The sequence below is a fragment of the Electrophorus electricus genome, chromosome 12 (genome assembly GCF_013358815.1).
Source record: "Electrophorus electricus isolate fEleEle1 chromosome 12, fEleEle1.pri, whole genome shotgun sequence".
Lineage (NCBI taxonomy): Eukaryota > Metazoa > Chordata > Actinopteri > Gymnotiformes > Gymnotidae > Electrophorus > Electrophorus electricus.
Window position 1 is genome coordinate 14981109 of NC_049546.1, and position 18567 is coordinate 14999675.

Below are 18567 nucleotides of genomic sequence, written 5' to 3' on the forward strand. Positions count from 1 at the left end.
AGTGTATAATATTCTACTATACTAAGCAAAGTTACTGAATTCAAAATTTGCAGGTAGCTAGGTCACTTACTTTGTTAAGATAAAATAACCAAATATTTTTACAATATAATGTCAGCACAACCCCTCAGTCCCCATGCTGTGTTGTCCATTTTCTCTGTGCAGTGCTATAACTGTCAGGATCATTATCGGCAGCTTTCAAACAATGTATTAATTGCTATATATAACCAGCGTTGCATCTCAGTTACATGATATTTTTCTGTGTGAAACAAGCACAGGCCCTAAACAATGAGTGATTTTATATGAGGATGCACCATAAACATTTACAAAATGAGCTGAGAGATTTGCATGTTTTGTAGTGTTTATCAATTACCAGGTACCAACAACAGGATCCAGGAGTCATTGATTGGATGGATCGATCATTTTGATGCAGTCCATTAGCATGCATCAAAGCTCATCTTTTTAGTTTTCAAACAGTCTATTGTTGGATGACCATTACCATACCAACAAAAAAGCTTTTTCATCACAGAGTAAGTAATTACATATTATCAGCCACATGTAGATGATTTGTTTTCAGAACACTTGAAGGCTAAACTGTTTTTACATTTTGATAGCTAATATTTATGTAATTTAAAGGGTCCAGCTGTATTAACCAATCTGAAAACTTTGCTAGTCCTACCTGGCAGTCAGTTATGTTGTGTGTATAAATAGAACATAGAGGCTAAGGGCTGAGTGAGGCTTTAAAGGGCGAGGGTGGACTACTTTAGTGGCTAGATCTGTCAGATGTTATGAAAAACTTTAAATCGATTAAAGAAGCATCAATGACCAAAATTGCAATTGCATGTACTCTGAGTTTAATGCAAAAATTGAAGTTTTGATGCCCCCTTTAGGACAGGAATGAATCTGAAAACAAGGTGCGATATTGTCAGCAGCTGTATAATATTGTACTATTATTTTTAAACTAATTCATAATTACTCCTTCTGTGTTAGCACATTTAAATACGAGACATTTGTTTAACATGTTTCTATAAGACATTGTTTTAAGCAAATAGTCAAACACATAAAAGGCCTGGTTCAGGCATGTGGACTGGAACTTTTATCAGACTACAATAACTGCCAGATAATGGAAGAACAGAGCAAAAACAAAAGCAATATTCTAGAAGGCAAATGAATAATACAATGATCGTTCTTTCTGAGATAAATGTTCCTCTTTTTATGTTATGGCTCAAAGCAGAAACACTATATCTTTGACAGTCTCTGAGACTAGTATCTGAGGCTTTTATTGTGTAACTTTACTCTCGTTTTCTTTCTGTCTGTGGTATACAACGGTCACTGCTGAGACCCTTATCTTGTGTTCCAAGCTGAAGAAGAGGCAACGTTTGATGGTTACACCTCTCACTGCTCAAACGCAGCTCTTAGAAGCTCTTTATAGACTTTGTCTATAAAGATCTAAACTTTGTCCATAAATGGTTTGGCCTTTCTTGAACACTGTGCAGACTGCTAGAAAAAAAAATCCTAAATAAGAACTGAGCAAGAATGACTTCAGGATCCCTGCTCAGTTCCAGTCGTATTTCCCTTTAACTGGGTGTCTGCTAGGACCGGGCCCACTCTTAGATGACATGAAGATTAAAAAAGGTGCATCCATCTTAGATCAAAGTGAATTAAGATGTAATCCATCAAAATGTGTTTTTCATCTATTTTTGTTTATCCACACACACACACACACACACACACACACACATGCATGCAAACACACTTACACACTTTCAAAAACACATCTATAATGAATGAATCAGTGCTTCTGTTCTGAAATGCTTTTGTCACCACACACACTCCGAGACTGCAGATTTTTCACAGTTAAAAATGCTCAGAAAAACCTCCAAAAATGTTCTGTTTTACAGTGTGTGAATAATATGATGCCAAGAAACAATTTTCGTTTTAACACAGTTCTTCTTGAACCTGGAATGAACACTAGAGGTCACTGTTCTCCCATAAAGTGCACACACTATTGTGTTTCAGAAACTGTCACAGTCAACAGAAACTTCAAACTCATAAATTACTGTTCTATTTCTTTGGTTTTTGTTTTTGTTTTTTTAAAAACTGACAGATCATGCTGACAGATAATAGCCATATCCTGGAATGTAGTTTGGAGGCTCCCATGCATTAGAACATGTAAGACACAGGGTACTTCTGCCATGTACAGGTAACCTTAAACTAGCAAAGACTGCAGGAGTTAGATCAACTTAAAATACTGTGCTACACAACATTCCTGTTGACAAAAATGAATTACTCAGTTATAAAGTGCTCAAAAATAGCACAAATTAAATTTCTAAAATCTGGAAGAATCTTTTGTTGTACCTAGGTGGTACAGCTTCTATGGTAGTGTTATTGTGTTTTGGTCTTTTGCTTTGGTGGAAAATAATATCGGTATTCCTATACACTCTTTTCTGTGATACACATGAAACACATTGCTGAAATAAATGATGCAATTGAAACAGACTTATTATTAACCTTCATAACTTTGCTTTGATTAATCTTCTTAGTCTTATCTAGAACCAGGACAGCAACCTTTGGAGTATCAAATGGCCTTAATGTAAAGTTGCCAGTTTTTCATTACTTTAAAGTCAAGAATCTAAGCATTTAATTTGGCCTGACTGATCGCCAGACATTCTGTCAAAACACATTATGACAATCAAAGCCTCACTCACATTACAACAGGGCTCTTGGCCATAGATGCTAATTTGGAAAGTAGTTAAATAGTCTGTGACATTACCAAATATGAACCCTTCCTTTTTAAAAAGCTATTTTACCACAGCAGCATTTAGCTGTCAAAGTCAATGTCATATGGAGGTTCTGCCTAATCAGAGCTCGTCCTGGAAGCCCGAGGTGCTATAACTGAACTGGGCTATTTGAACAGGGTCCAGGAGATTGTGATGCTCATGATGCCTACTGACAGCTCTAAATCTAGAGCACAGGCTGTATCTGCCTGTCAGGCACAACAGCCTCAAAAGCTATTTTGCAGAACTTTTGCAGCAAACCTACACATCTTTGTGGGAGCAGACGTTTTCAAGAAATCATTTCATACTTCATTTTTATAACTGCCACTGAATATTTCATTTGAAAGAAGTTACAGCTAGTAGATGTTTGTGAAAACTTGTATATTTAGCATGTAAAGCACAGTTTGTAACAAGTATGTCCTTTTCTGATTTAAAAGAATATATCATTGCATCTGTCATCCATGGAGGTGGTCAATAGTTCATTCCTCTTGATAAACAGGCCACTGTTTATTCTTTTTTCTCATTTAAATTTAAAACCCCTCTATGGCAATGTTTTAGACTTTTGGCTGTGTAAGGGGAAGTGGTGCTCAAGGGAAGTTAATTGAGAATTCTTTTGGTAGCTGATATTCTTTGACGTATGCACTCTTGTCTTGTTTGCAGCGTGGGAAAAATTCTCCATGGGCTTCTTTATTTATCCTGCTAACATTAATCAAATGCCTGATCGCATCTGCATGGAGTTTAATGTAGTGGTCTCTGTGCAGGATGGCTTACAGGATCATGCAGTCAGGGTTGCATTTTGATAAGGCCATTTTTCTTGCTGTTTCTTTCATCTACTCCCAGGCTTTGGGAGTGATCTGTGTTTGTTATCATAGGAAATATGCTTAGTATTCTTCATGTCTCACTGTATTTTACAGATATTCTGCAAGGCTCAATCTCGCAGAGGAAAGTGAGTGGTGGAACCATGTCTAATGAGACAGCACATGGATAAGATGAACAGAGTGATTCTTAATATTCAGATACCATAATGATAACTTCATGTTGCTGTGGAGAGCATAGAGCACATCAGAAACTGCAGTTCATTAACCTGGTATAACAAGTATTAAATTAGTTTCGGATTAGAAGATCAGTGAACAAATTACTCTTTGAAGACCTCTCTACCAGAGACCCCTTTTCGAAACATTGTTTCATTGTAAAACTAGTGGACTAGAATACTAAAAAAACATAAAAGCTGTGCCATTGTCACATTACTAACAGACTGCACAGTAGCTGTTCTAGTGCAGTCTAGAGTTTTGTAATTATAGTCAGCCATTATAGATGGTATAATAGTTGCAGTCTGAATTTCTCTGTTCCAATTCAAAATAAATTAGCTACTTTATAGAGAGTTCAATCTCAATATGTCTGATGCCATTTGTCTTTTGCATAATTTTCTAAATTATACATTCCCATTCTCCTGCTCAGAACTGTGCCTCATTTGTTTGTTTGTTTTTTGGGTTTGTTTTTTTTGTATTTTAAGTATAATGCTGTAACAGTAAGTAAACAAGTTATACTCATTTCAGTTTGATATCATGGAGGAAACATCCATGCTGACATACCCTTGCACATCCTTGTTTCCTCCTCAAGCTTTCTCTTCATGCTCTATGAGGAATGAAAAAGATGCCCAAAGAACTTCCTTTATTGGCAATATCCCAAGATACCACTCAGTTAGGAGAAATTCTTTGCTATTTTTCTTGTGGGCAATGGCAATGAATTACTTGTTTGCCTTTAGGCCTGGTAGCCATTAAAAGCCAGGCTTTGACAAGATCCTAAAAGTATTTATTTACTGAGTTTGTCTTTGTTTGGTCTTTATTTTTATACAGAGTATAAGATGGTTTTGTTGTGTTGTTGTTTTTTTATTAACCACATCATGTTTTACTGAAACAGGAGTTAAATGAGATAAGATGACGTACTACATTCTATACACCATTGAGGCCAGCAAATAAGCGATTAATTTTTTGTTATGCTTTACTTGCACAGTAGCTATAAAGCACAATTGAATAGAGCTGAAGTCAATATATGAACTGAATGCACTTAGGTTCATACTCCAGAGGTCATTACAGACACAGTCAGTCTTTGTGACTTTAGCAGAGCAGTAGACCCACTCTACATACAGACATAAATCAGTGTATTATCCATAGGTATATTTAACATGCATAGGCATCACACAATGCCATCACATTCCTTTTAGGCCTATTGATATATGGGTCACTTCTATGCACCCCAACCAGTAACAGGTTGTTTTCTTTTAGTGTATACTCTTCTTTCCCATAACAATTGTGGTTCCATGGGGACTGAACACCACTGAACTGGCTGTATTGTGCTGCTGACGCTATCTCAGTGCACTGTGCTGTGGTTAATTCAGCATGGACCACAGCCCTCCTATACAGTAAAAAGCCTTCTGGTCTGCATGTCAAAGCACTTACCGATCACATGCGGTGTTTAGTAGCTGAACATGCTTAAAGACTCCTCATGGGCATTTGATCACACGGATTAACGTCCACCAGCCTCACTGGCACTGTACACAGTGGGCTGGCTAAAATCAGTGGTTGACCTAATTAGAATGACACAAAAAAAACACCCTTCTTCCATCAGCATCTGCAAGAGACCAATGGCTACACCTCTGGATATTCAGAGCTCAAGCAACCACGTTTCTACAGTATATGCACTTTAATTTATAAAAAACAACACACATTGCTGGTCAGTGGGTATATAACCATGTGGTGAACATAAACATTTCTGTCATTTTTGGTTGTGAACAATGTAAGTAACACGTGTGTTTCTGCCATTTGAACGTTCTTTAGGCAACTGAAGTGAGATGGTTTAGAGGTAGGTCACTGTGAGGCCAAAGCAACTAACTGAAACAGCAGACACAGAAGGCAGCTCTTTGGGAAAACTGGCTCTGGGCTGCTATGCTAGATTGTGCTGCTGTGAGCTTGAATTAAGGTCAGTCTTAGCCAGTTTCTGCAACTCCTGTTGAGGGATGGCTCCATATTCAGCATTCCTCAAATTCTGGGGCTTTTGGTTGAAGGGAGACAGATAGATTTAGGGTCGGAAACACGGGTGCATGGTTGCATCTGTCACGTATGAGTGGAAGCAATTATTAAACCACAGGCAAAAATGATGCCACTGAACTGTCCCTAAAACTGAAAGAGAGGATCGAATATTTCTTAGTATGTCACTTAGGCATATTGCTTAGACAGATTTTTAATTCAGATGTTTTTTTTGTTTTTTTTTGAGTTCATTTACATTGTTATATAGGTCTTTCCCATTTAGCATGACAACACTCTACAATGAAATGAGGCCAGCACATAAAACATGCCACTGCATCATTTGTGAGCTATAAGCCAAAAGGCATCATCGGAAACCTCAGCTTGTTTGCAAGAGACCGTGTGTGTGCACAAACAGATGCTGTAATGAGGTTGTCAATCCTGCCTTCCCTCACAGGCAATGAGAGAGCAGCGAGTGGCACTCTATTGGACCCCAAGCTATGGCTATATCTCCTGCCAGGCCTGGAAGCAGGGCCACTACTCCTGAGCTGCCAGGCTGCAAATGACATTTATTACTATGATTAGTATGACATTAGCTTAAAGTCTCATACTAATCATACTAGAATTAAATCAGGCATACCTTCAAACATCAAGTTCATGTATAGGTGTGTGTGGATTCTAATTGTAGGTCAAAGGTTCCCTTTAATCTCCAAAATGGCCATCCTCATAAAAGTGCATGATAACTTTTTAGGTTTGATACATAAATCAGTCTCCTCTCCTGGCTCCATCTGGTTCAGCAGTCTATCCTTCCTAATAATTTTCCCTCAGGTGGCTCTGTTTAAATAAATAGCTGTCTGAACCTGGATAATTTACATATAACTGAAGAGTGTTTATATGCTGCTAGGTGATGATTATGGGTGGAAATGTAGCAAGTCTTTATATATATATATATATATATATATATATATATATATATATATATACAGTGACATTATACTGATAATAATATAATATAATAATATAATAATTGATAAAGCACTTTATACCACATCTGTTCCCTCACCACCTATGCACTAAGGCACTGTTTATTCAGCTTTTACTTGTAAGTTTACCTTTCAACTTTAAAGAGGATTGTTTTAGAATATCTGGTTCCTGTTTGCGGAATCCCATCTCTCTTGTGTCTGATCTCTCTCTCTCTCTCTCTCTCTCTCTCTCTCTCTCTCTTTCTCCTTCTCCCTTTCTTGCTCTCTTTTTCTCTTGCATTCTCTTTTATATGCTTTTCCCCTGGCATAACGTTTTGAAGTATCAAGAATAATATAGCTCAGAGACTGGGAGATCTCTGGCTTTGCTTTCATCATTGCAAGCATGAAACAGTGCTCTTCTGAATCACTCAGCACTTGCGGAAACAGTTGTCTTTAAATGTTGGGTCATGTCAGTTTCCAACACAGTCCCTATCTGCCTCTCTGCACCTCTTCATGAAATCTTTCAGTTTGCTCACATGGGATTGCATCAAAATATATAGCTGTGCTTCCTTGTTGAGTATGTGTGTTCACAGAATTGCTTTGTTTCCCCTTTGCAATATCATGGCCTTACATTTCCTGCACAAATTCAAGTGCTGTTTGATAGAGAACAGATAGGAAGGTAGGACGATCTTGTTTGTGTACACGCCACAGTGTGTACAGTGTATGGTTTGGAAATGCTGTAGATGAAAGGTATTTTATTCTGATTAAGAGCAGAGGAGGCAGTGTTATTGCAAAAAGTCTGGACAGGACTCTTAAAGACCTGAGTATAGACAGGATCTAAAGTCCAACATTACAAATACAATGACACTAGGAGTCATTTCCATTGGGAATTGAGGCTAATGACCCCATCTCCCCACCCCAAACACACACACACACACACATACATACAAACATAAATTGTAATTATAACAGGCCCATAACCTCCTCCCCAATTAATTTATTTAAATAAATTCAATATATTATTATAGATCCTTATTGTGTTAGAACATAAAGATGTTTACTCTATTATGATGTCTGTTAATGAGGAAAACCAAGTTATTGCCATTTTATGACTATGCAACCTACCTGTTTATAAACAAATAGCTTGGGCACCCTACTGATATGCCACCTTTGTGAGGTGAAATGCTTAAGAAAATCTGACTGGCATACTAACTGACATTCTATTTAACTGTGGCATGCAGTGCATAGAAAGAGTACCCCTTCTGCCCCACAATGTTTTCCTATTTTCCATAGCTTAAGTTTCTAGGTAACGCTTTGAGAGAAAATCCGCGAATCCTACAACTACTGCTATTCAATTAGGTATGCTACAATATCTGTCTCATTTGCAGTTGTCAGAGTTAGCTACCTAAAGTTGCACGTTCATAGAAAGTGACATTTTTTTACAAATATGTGTAGCCCTTTTTTCAGAACGTGGGTAAAGGGTTAGACAGCAATAGGCCTTGAAACCATTCTAATAAGCAGTTTTTATTGGTCAGTACCGCTCTACAGATACAAGGCATATTGCACCAAAGAAAACACAAAGTAGTGTTCTGAATTGGTTTATGAAATGAAATATAAACCCATGACACTTTTTCATATATTTTTTTGTTACCCTTTCTCTGAAGCAAGGCCATAGTCACAGTGCATATTGGCAGAGATAATATTACCCAATCCCCTCCCGCCATTAATTCATATTCAGATATGCTCAAAATACTGCCTGACATATGACTCCCAGTCACCAGAAGCTTGACTGAAGAGAAATATTCCAGCATAATAATCCAAAGCCCAAAAAGGGCAAAAATCACCCAAGAGTTTCTAAAGAAGAAAAAATTAAAGCTATAACTGAATATAATAGAACACCTTTGGGGTATTTTAAAATGAAAGGTAAAGCAACACCACCTGTCCACCAAAGAGCATCTGAAAAATCTGATATTTGTGCAACCCTGGACATAGAAAAAAAAAAAAAAAAAAAAAAAAAAAAAAAAAAAAATATATATATATATATATATATATATATATATATATATATATATATATATATATATATATATATATATATATATATAGGTTACTCCTCACCTGGAATTTTCTATGGAGATATATATATATATATATATATATATATATATATATATATATATATATATATATATATATATATATAAAGGCCTGCCAAAAGCCTAACCCTGTCTAGAAAGAATTCACACAAGGTCAGTAAATAAAACAATATACTGTGTAACAGAAAGAAGTGAAGGGTTGTTGATTAATCAAGTGCCTTGAACTGTCTAGGGATCGTTCAAGAGCTTCTTGAAGAGACGGGTCTTTAGTCTATGTTTAAAAATAGCAATGGACTCTGCAGTAGGGACAGTTAGTAGAAGTTAATTTTACTATTTGAGTGCTAGTATAGAAAAGAGTCTTAAAGGCATGTCTTCCCTGTCTCTTGAGGGGCAGTGTTTCAAGATGTGCTGTACTTGAGGCACAAAGGGTGTGAGATATGGTGCTGCATGAAATGTGCTTTCAGATAGGAGGGGGTGGGTCCAGTTTTAGCTTTGTGGGCAATTTTCAGGGTTTTAAATATGATGCAGTTGACTACGGGAAACCAGTGGAGGGAACAGAGTAGTGAAGTGATATGTGTGAACTTGGGAAGCTTGAGTAGCAGTCGTACAACTACATTCTTGATCAGCTGCAAGGATGTAGTGGCATGTGCAGGAAGGCCTGCCAAAAGTGAGCTTCAGTAGACCAGTCTGGAGATGACTGGGGGACTGAACAAGTAACTGATTGGCTTCTCTGGAAGGAAATGGCTGAATCCTCATATTATATAAGATGAACCTGCCAAATGTCTAGTTCACATTAGAAGCATATACAGAAAAATATCCTTTGATAGGAGGATAAAGTGCTTTTTGCTTCATCAAGGGCAAGGATTGGCATGACCTTGGATCCCCCTCAAAATACTTTTTCAACCCAATGCTTAACCCAAAATTACACCATTGCATTTGTTATAGAAATGTAAATGCTAGTAGTAAATTTAATTTATATTCTGGCTAAACTTCAGATTGAGATATCCAAATTCATGAATTCTAGACTTCTTGCCTGGGACCCTAAGCAGTAGACTACATTTCTTATGATTTTATATTCTTGTGAATTTTTCCTTATGATTTTTTACTTTTATATAATCTTTCCTGTTTCTCTGGTCATTGTCTATGAACACTTTGCTGTATTTATGTCCTTTAAAATAAATTAAGTCCTAACATTTTCCCCCAGACTCGGGTCCTTGTGGGAAAGGACCATAGAAAACAATTGATTATATTTGGCTCACTGATTGCTTCCCTCGGTCTATTAATAGGCCTGGTGTATCTGCCATTTGGGAGGTATTAGCCCCCCAGTGATGACGGTCCATCTATGAGCCCAGAGCCAACATGGAAGAGAAGTTTTCTGCTTAAACAGCCTTTGTTCTTTTGACAAAGGACTCACTTAAATACAGAGTAGCCATAAAGATGCAGACAGTTTCAAATGGAACACAAAAGAGTTTCAATATAAAACCTTCATTTGAGGAAACCACCCCCAACAATCAACCCCATTCCCAACAGACTAGCTCATTTTGATGAAGATTTGTCATATTGGAACATGCCTTGGATATGTTAGCTTTGCTTTTAGTCTGTACTGATGAATCGAGTGTCTTCATTATGACTCATTTAAGGTCATCAAATACTTGAGATCAAAACCCATTTGATGTTTATACTGCAGTAATTTTCAAAAGTCCCTGCATGTTTTGAACCCTTTTTATCTTGACCTAAAGTCCTCCCTTGAAGATGCATTTTACACATCAGAGGGATGCTATCCCATAATTGCCCCTTATTACAAACCACGGAAGTTATCCAATCATCCACGATTTCCTATTCAGACTTGTGTGATACATCTAAGAGATTTGTTCTGCTCTCTTCCTAGCCACTAACAAAGCTCCAGTATCTGGTTTGTGTGCTATATTGGTATTGCATCATTATTTAACAAGCCATCATTTACAACATCTACACAGATTAGTACATTTTTTCTTCTGGATCAGCAATTTATGTCTCACAACATCAGCTCTTATTTACTGAAAAAGAAAAGTAGTTCTTTAAAAGAGCAGTGATTAATCATGAACTAATTAGGTTTAGCTCCCATACACTCTGGATGGTCTTAGGCATGAGTGCACAGTGTGAATCATCTCTTTGCATTTGATCAGTGGTTGAATTACACCATATTGATACATCAAATGCCTTGTTAACAAAGATTTTGTCCCATGCATGCCGAATCCTAATCTGTTTTCAGAATTTCTCCATTACCCATAGTGCTTTTTGTATTTCATTAAGTATAGTGTAGACACTGCTGGACACTAAAGTGAGGTGTTCCTGAAGCCAAATATAAACAATAGTCTAGTAAGCTTGTACATATTAAGTGTAATAACACGGCAGGCCGTACCACCTCATCAGTGGGAAGGTTTGCGTTCCATGGCAGGTACTTTCTGTGCTGAATTTGAATCTGTTTTTAGAATTTTTCCATCAGGCCTATATTGTTAGTCTATATTGTTATTCTATATTAATTTCTCTGTCAATTAAAAACCATACCTGATAGAAAAATTCTAAAAACAGATTCGAATTCAGCGTAAAAAGTAATCTTCACTTGTTTTAGTTTGGGAAACAATAAAAGGTTAAAAGTGTGATGCAATGTATTAGTTTGTTAGAATTTGCCTGCCAAAATCTTCAGAACCTTATTGTTTCTAACAAGATAGTGGTCTTCATTTAAACCATTAAACTGCTTTTATTTCATGCACTCAATAGTTCTGACATACCGTAATATTTTTTGAATGGAGTTAGTAATTACTAGACATGTGGGACATCATACCAAAGCATATGGTGCTTGGCTATGAGGAATCATCACAGTATGTTCAGCAGATTTTACTGATCTGTGAAGAGTTATACTTTTATCACATGACTATAGAAAATTGCTTCCCAAGTCCACATGTTCCCTAGCTACAGTTTGATCAAATAATTAACCTTCTCAGATGATCAGCCTGAAGTTTCCAGCACATTCATATCAACTCCACTTTTCACAAATCAGTAAAGTGTTATTTTCATTGGCTCCATCACTACACAATACAGGTATCTCCAAGAGATAGCATAGCAATGATCACCTTTTAATTGCTATGTCACATCATGCACAATCATGAACAGCCATTTGGGAAGTGACCTTAAACAGCCACAGCCGATAAGCAAAGTGGCCGTGCACCATCTGTCTGCTTTAGCTGTGCCCTGACTGGGTGCCCAGCCTATCGGCCTGATTCTGTCACTGTGCTTGGAACCTGTGAACCATTATGACGCAATCTGATTTAATTTCCAAACTGCAACACTACCTTGCATCTTGCATGCTACTAGGACCAACATTTCAAACCTACCTAGATAATTAGTGACCTTTCCTAGATAATTAGTGACCTTTTCTAAATAATTAGTTACCTTAATTAGTGACCCCTGTGATTAGAACAGGCAGTAGTTTGCTTATTCAACCCTGCCTCAGTGTATTACATGACAGAGTCACGCTATTCTTCTGCACTCCTTGTCCTTTGTTGGGGCCATTACATAATAAAAACACTATATTACAGTATGTAAACACTGTGAACCCACACTATGCAATTCTGTTTGTTTAAGGATCAGAACATGATATCATTGTGTATATGAAAGTCAACAAACTCAAAATCCCAAAATTATAGGAAAATGAGACTATAACACGTGTTAATAACGTGTTATGCGGTCAACATCGTCAGTATATTACACTGATGAATCATAACCAGAGGCTTGATATTTTAAAAAGATTTTTATATATTATATAGATTTTTTTTGTGGGTGGATGAAATCGGAACTATCGTGACATCTGAAATTCACAGAAACAGCACTGTTTAGTTTTTCTGACATTTGCAAGAGCCTGCCCAGACTCAAGGTCATTGTAAGGAAGATGCATTTCTTTTGTAGCTTCAGGCACCAGTAACCCCTGATCTTCATTTATTAGTTCCTGGTTTCCTGCCATCTATATCTAGCTGAGCATGACTTCCTCATATGTACTGACTGCTTATTCCTCATATTCTCCTTTTACCCCAGACAGAAAATCAAACAACAGAAAAATATCCTTCATAACATGGAAGTTCAAGATGTATTTTTTAGATTATTCTTTTTGAAACTCCATTTAAATCTTGCCATCCTCTGAGACAATTTTTTGGTTCAACACTTCATTTAAATGACGGTTTGTCTTTCCCTTGTGGAAAGCGTGTCCCTCCTCTGCTTTGTGGGTTGAATAAGTAAACCTGGGGATGTAATTATCCTCTCAAACCACACTCCTGAGGTGGTGCTGAAACTCAGTCTTGCATTCTGTGTGACAGGCTCTATGATGATGGTGGGACAGAGGCAAGACTGATAATACTACAACATTTTTAATTACTTTAGAGTGAGCAAAAAAAGCCCAGGTGCAAATCTTCCCATGGTGCCAGCAAGAATGTAGTTTGAACCAAATTTAAGAAGGTAAAAAGGGGGGATTTACGATTCTGGGATCCGATTTTCTAAACCAGGGGATTTGGGTGTCTAAACTATTAAAAACAGAAAAATGAGATAAATTTCAAATATTTAACTTCTTTTTTAATTCAACACATTCAAAAGGATTCAAGTTTTCCTCCGTATATGTTCATACATTAATTTCTGTTTATACTTTGCCAGCTTTGCATACAGTATGCTGCAGTCTAGTCCACATGTTGGATTTGTTGCTAAGTATAGGAGAGGTCAAATCTTTTTTCCTCCTCTCATAATATCATTGACAGAAAATTTGGAGTGGAATTCCTCTTTAAGAAGCATGTCATTTTCCTCACAATGGGCTGTACTGTCTCTCTAAAAGGTGCCCAGACACCTGTTCCTTGACCAGAGACCATTATGTGAGAAGTAGAAGGATCAGCTTGTGGTGAAATCCTTATTAGATATGGAAGCAGAGGGACAGCAGCTGGCATTCTTAAACTACTTCCAAACAAATCATTGAATCTGCTGAAAGACAAAAAATGCAATAAGAATTACCAAGGCAACAAGCAAGGGGGTTGTCCTCTGATCCTTTACAGTGACACCTGAGTGATCTCTTTTCATTAATGGTCAGAACACAAGTCATCCCTCATGTAATGTAAGTACACATGATACATTAGTCCATGAAAGTGATTTTAATGTCTAACCTATGCTTGGGAATTTTTTTTGACCCATAACTAAAGAGAATGGTTTATCAAATAATTAGACATTGTGTCCCATCTGTAGTCTACCTTATGAATTATTCCTAAGATTCTGCCGGATCCTCCCATTCCTGATTAATTATTTATAAACCTTTAATGATTCACAATAGGCAGAGGACTAATCATGTAAATTGGTGTAATAAATTAAATATCATCGTATCTTGGGGCACTGTTACATTTACTATATAGTCACATCAAACGTGATGAGATCATAGGGACCTGTTTTCCTCCTGCTATCCAAACTCTGAATGGACAATTTTCCAGTGCAAATAGGAAGACACTAGAGACATAAAATCAGAGTTGATTTAGTGCATTTGCTCTGTTGATTTACATCCCTAGTTTCCTTTTTTATTATTTATTTATTTATTTATTTATTTTTATTATTACTGCCTGGCTTGTAATTTAACAGACAGTCCCTAAATAAAAGCCTTGACCATGAGTTTGTGGTACTATAAAATTAAGACTATGGCCTGCTCAGATCAGATCAGATCATTTACTTTAGTGTTAAGAATACAAAGAAAGAGAGCTTTATGGGATTGCTTTGTTAAATCTATAAAGCATATGGCCAGAGTGCCAACAAAATGTTTTATCTTGGTTTAATTACCCTTTAGTCTAATCTAAGATTAGATTTATCCTCTCCTAAGGTATATCTATTTTAGTGGAAACATTCACCATAGAACTTTGTGCCTCTAGAGGACTGAAATATACCTTAAGGCACAAGCTTCCTACTGGTATCCAAAGTTCTACAAATTCTTTATACATTCATAAAGCAGACTATTTTTCACACTACTTCTAATTGAATGGTCACACGGGCTCATTCTAAGTTTGCATTCAGTTGCATCTATGTATTTTTAATGTGAATAAACAAAAGGATAGCACATATGCTAAGAAAAAGCTTATAAAATATAAAATTATATAAAAATATAAATTATAATAAAATATAAAATATAAATTATATAAAATATATAATTATATCCTGTTATCTAACATAGAAGCTGCTTCAATCTGAAAGCCTGATGGTATACTCTGGCTTTGTCTTTGCATAAACTCCATGGAGGAATGACTCTAACCTGCTGGATTTTTGTTAGGTTTCCATGTTTACATGCTTTCTGTCAACATGCTCAGCACTAATGAGCATCCTGGGAATATGCTGCCTTTGGCTCATCTGGAACCAATGCACCTGTCAGAAGGCTGCTTCCTACAGTTATACACAAATGCATACACAAAATATTTCTAAAGAGAGTAAAAGAGCATAGGACTGAGTCCTGCTGTTCACAATGCACGCATTCACAAGCTAGAGAATGAGATTTCCACATGGATTAAAGGTTGATGGTGGTGGTGGTGTTGATGATGTTTTTGCTTTGTTTTCTGAAGTTGGCTGTGCCTGACACTCTTCAAGGTTACCTGTTTAATATTCTGTACAATAAAGCTAAGAGCTGCACCTGCCACCTCCAATATCTAGCCCTTGCCTTTCCTTCTGCCTGCATGAGTAGGACTTTCAGCCTCCAGCACGAAAACAGACTGGGGGTGGATGTGGTGGCATCCCCACTATGTATCTTTGCCTTCTAATGCAACTCTTGTTTACATCAAATTAAAATCAAAACTAATTTATTTATATAACACTTTTTACCACAGATGTTCTGACAAAGCAGCTTTACAAATGTCCAAGCCCAGTCCCCCAGTGAGCAAGCCAAGGGTGACAGTGGCAAGGAAAAACTCCCTAGAGCATGAGGACGAAACCTTGAAGATTTCTCAAAGACTCAAAGGGGGGGCCCATCCTTCTCTGGCTGACAGCGATCACCACTATAGTAATAATTATAAGAGAAAAAGAAATAAATGGTAATAAAATGAAAAAAATAAGCAATTAATTTCTATTCCAGTTTTTTAGAAGTCATAGTCTGGTCTCGATGGTGTGCGCATGTCCAAAACCGATGCTGCATGAGAACATCCATCAAGGGCAATGGAGAAGTAGATGGCTTGGGTGGAGGTGTGGTGGGCTACAGGAGGGGACCTCAGGGGGTGGTGAGAGTAGCCATGGCAGCTAAGCCGGGTTGAGGCTCAGGAACATCATGACATCAGGGGTAGGTGGACCTCAGCAGAAAGAGAGAATAGATTATTAGACATGTACAGGTATGGGGGTGTGTAAATTAGGGAACTATAATGTGCAAAGATGAACTCTGGCAGATCTAGCTATGACCGCATAGCTAAAAGGATAGCGCTAGAAGGAACCACAGGCAAAAGGGTACTCTGGAACATCAACACTCCACCGCTCTTAACCAAAAAACTTGAGTGACAAAAGAGAGATGAAATGATGGCATCATAACATTCCAGTATACCATAAATCTCAATGCCCATGGATCCCCAGATCTACAACTTTACCTAAGATGGGAAGTAGTTAATAAAATGTCTGACTGTACAGATAGATTTTCAGCCTAGCCTTAAATATTGAGACTGTGTCTTGAGTCTCGAACATTTACAGGAAGGTTATTCCATAGTGTGGGAGCTTTATAGGAAAATGCTCTGACCCCTATGGTATATTTTGTTATTCTTGGTACTGGTAAAGAGCCTGCACCTTTTGATCTAAGAAGACGTAGTGGTGGGTAGTAATGCACTAGGAGTTCTCTAAGGTACTGTGGGGAAAGACCAGTCAGTGCTTTCAGTTTCTAGTTGGCTGCTATGGCTGCTGCAATTTGAACTACCTGGAGCTTGTTTATGCACTTAATGGTACAGCCATGGTAAGGCATGGTAAGGCAATGGTAAGGCATTACAGTACTCCAATCTTGAAGTGATAAATGCATGAACTAGCTTTTCTGCATCATGTGAGGAGAGTATTTTCCTAATCTATGCAATGTTCCTGATGTGTTGAATATCTTTTAGTCAGGCATGTTCCACTCAGCCTCTGCTTTGATTTAGTCACATGTTGGCATAATCTCTCCTTTCCCCAGCCTTTACTCAGCATATCTGATGAATGCCAGGCTGATTAAAGGCAGATGTTGAAGCGAGCTCCTGTATTCTTAGGCGACATTTGCCAAAAGAATTATGTTTGCACTAGAGGGGCTACAAACCAAAAAACAAACAAACAAACTACAGAACATAACTGCACTTATGTTGCCACATTAGATTATCAGTACTCTATGCAGTTTTTTTCCAATCCTTAACTGGGTTTGCAGATTTGTAAGAGAAGGGAATACTGGATAAAATCCATTTCATAAAATCTTGACAACATGGAGGTAAGAAAAAACTGCCATAGCTCAGTCCTTAAGAGAACCCAGTGACTGGCTGCACTGAGAATTTGCAACATCAGTCAAGGGATTGTAGTTTGTTTGCTGTTTAAGCCCTTTTTAGCCTTTCATTTAACCTTATTAATTTAATATCATAGTTGTACCCTGCAAATACATATCAATGGAATCTGATGGGAATTATTTCAGCTATTGAGGACAAATGGTATGGTATGGAGAACTTTAGTAAATGCTGGAGCTGTGGTGAAGCATAATGCAGAGCAAAATAATATTGTGTGTGCCATAATGGAGGGTATTGTGTTTCATGCACAGTGCAGTGCATGAAGTTACTGACGTTACTGACTTTTCAGGTGGAATGTCCAGTCTATAGTAATTGCCATTCCAAATTTTGCATGAATTCTGCATCGTGTTAAAATGGGGAGAACCCGAACACCCACTGCTGCACTAGAGTTCCATAAACAGCCATTTCTGTCAGTGAGTAATTTCCTACTGCATTTTACACTCTGAAACTAATTACTTTGAAAGGTTTTTCATGCCACTATCTTGAATTCCAAGGGACAAAAGCATTTTTTGTAAACTTTAAAAATTTGTTTAAGTTGTGCTAAATGCTAATTTGTGCAACATTTGTCCTCGTTGAATGCTTACATAATAGGAAACATTGAGTGTGCTTTTGAATGCACTTTTGAGTGTAGATACGTTCCAAAGAGCAATTTTCCACTTTGAAATCTGCCTGCAGTGGAAGGGGCCCAATGTGGTTTACTGCAGGAATGTGAGCCTCCTTCCTGGACCATGTGACTTCTAGAGTATTGTGGAGCAAATATAAATTTTAGTCATACATTTTCTAATTATCCATAGAGCATTGAGTATTGATTGTCCACCACAATCAAATTTTTATTAAGTTTTCTAAACAAAGCAAATTAAATATTAAATAGGTAAATGTTAAATAGCCCAGAAACATGTTTACAGTGCCTACCAGTAATTACACGCCTAAGAGGGAAAAAAACTCATGGGCAGTGATTATCAGCTAAGTTAGTGGAATAGTCAAAATCTCACCTGGTGCAGTCTTACGTCTGGCAGATATATTTCTACACAAACAGGCTAACGGCCTAACGCTCGCTGTACGTCTTATTAAAGAGGACGTAGCTGCAATAATAGACATGGCCATGTGCAAAGGAGTGACACCGAGAAAGACTGTAATTAGACATCGGCGAATTGTGAAAGTCAGCCTAGCAACGATATAAC